This window comes from Aplysia californica, unplaced genomic scaffold (assembly GCF_000002075.1).
Source record: "Aplysia californica isolate F4 #8 unplaced genomic scaffold, AplCal3.0 scaffold00015, whole genome shotgun sequence".
Taxonomy (NCBI): domain Eukaryota; kingdom Metazoa; phylum Mollusca; class Gastropoda; order Aplysiida; family Aplysiidae; genus Aplysia; species Aplysia californica.
The window spans coordinates 554,519-556,688 of NW_004797285.1; positions in this window are offsets into that span (position 1 = coordinate 554,519).

The window sequence follows — 2,170 nt, forward strand, 5'->3', positions numbered from 1 at the left end:
ACAGACTAATCTTCCCTCATCTCCCCTAATCTTTTTTAAACAACAAAAACAATACCAAAATTAAAGTATAAAACAAGTGACACACTGTTCAATCTATGAATCTTAATTACATTTTAACCAACGTAGCATTTTCTCTCCCAGAGCAATAGAGTACAACCAACGACCCTATCTAAGACAAAAAAAAGTCGATTGTAATAATTTTCAACGTTTTGACAAGGTTCCCAGACGCTCGCAAAAATAGTTATACTCAGCTGTCATGGTAGACACAAAACCTATTGAAAAAAAAATAGAGATACCTTATACTGGTTCTCGGTAAGTTTTATGGCGTATGCTCACGAGTCCTAATTCCGCCTAGGTTAACTTCTAAAAGGTCACAACAGATAAAGGTATATCATATTTAAGCAGGTTTGCCAATCTCCCTATACTCTTTCTCTGTCTGTCTGTCTGCCTGTCTGTCTGTCTGTCTGCCTGTCTGCCTGTCTGTCTGTCTATCTGACTGTCTGTCTCTCTCTCCTTCTACCCCCCCCTCTCTCTTTCTCCCTCTCTCTGCTCTCTCTCTCTCTCTCTATCTCTCTCTCTCTCTCTCTGTCTCAACATTTTCCCCTCTCTGTTTTCCTCTCTCTAGTCCCTTCTCCTCCTCTTTCTCCCTTTCCTCCCCTCTCGCTATGTCTCCCCTCTCCCCCACCCCGTCCCTCTTTCTGTCTCTAGTTCTCAGTCTCTCCTCGGTAACCTTTAACTTTCTATTTAGCTAGATTCTCTACCTCAATGTAAAGAAATGTTCCTCTTCAGTCCACCTTTTTTTCACCTCATACTTTCATCACAACATTATTTTCTGCGCACTGGTCTCAATTATATCTCTAAGCAAAGTTTTTTTTTAAAAGTCTTCGCTTCGCAAACTTCTAATTTTTTGGCAAGTCTGTCATCACAACCTCCTCTGAAGATCCTCAAAGCTAAAAAAAAAAATAAGTAAAAAAAAAAATCCCGGAAAGCCGAGGCGAATCAGCTGTGCCCTAGTTTAGATAACGTCTCCAGCAATCTGCGCTTGAAAACTTGCCAGATTCTTCCAAGGTCGTCCTGACACAGACACAACCCGGAATGCCGAGATTAGCGCTCAAAAACGACTCAAAATGAAGACGAAATCATCTAGCTACTATTGCTATGCAGTTTTGGGTTAGTTTGTGTTAGAAAAGATAATATTATTTCTTTTTATTTCTCTTCGGTTTTTAGATTTTGTGGTGAGTCAAAGAGGCATAGACTTGTATTACGATATATCCTAGATCGTGCCCTTCTTACGTAATCATGGTTCACTATGGAGCGAGTCATTAGGCTTAATGTGAACAAAATCAAGTAAGAAAAAAGAGGCAAAATGTGCCACGCCCATTTGACTAAGGGATTATGGTTCAGACACAGGAAACACATGGAAATACTAGTAGTTTCGTGAATAGCAAGGTTGAGCTTCTTTTTTAAGACTCCCAAAGAAACGCGTCTTTATGTCAGTGTTGTCGATTGATCAGAATACGCGTCCTCAATAAAATAACTCCTTCAACAATGACGAAACATTCTATTGACAAATCTTTATACCCAGACAGCCTATCAGAACTGACGGTTGCCGCAATGCTTTGAAACTAAAGACAACTTTTTAACACACCCTTCACCCAAACCCCTAAAAAAAAACCAAACTCAACAAACAAACAACCCTACCCAAAACAAACAAACAAACCCCAAAACAAAAGCCAAACATTATCAGCGGCGTGTTTTTAACATTTCTCATTCTATCAAGGTTACTGCCGTTCTCATTTTAAAGGTACTCTGTTTATTAGTTGAAGGCAACAGGTTTCTTTTATGAGGCATTTCTTTCACCCCTGTTTATTATTAATTTATCTAGAAGCCAAACTCGGAATTTGTAGACAGGCATGCGATAAGCAGAATCAGATTATGATTGTAATTTTTTACGCCCCGTGTAAACAATTTAGATAATTAAGGAGGTTGACTGCTTCGACCCTGCCTGTACGGACCAGCCTAGGTTGAGAATGACAAATTAATCTAACAGACAGACTGAGATACTCGGTAAAAAAAATTTTCAGCACAAGAATCGAACCCATGTCTTCTGGAGAGGACAAGATCCGACGTCAAGTTGCAGTTGAGTTGTGCAGCCTTTCCCGCCCCCCCC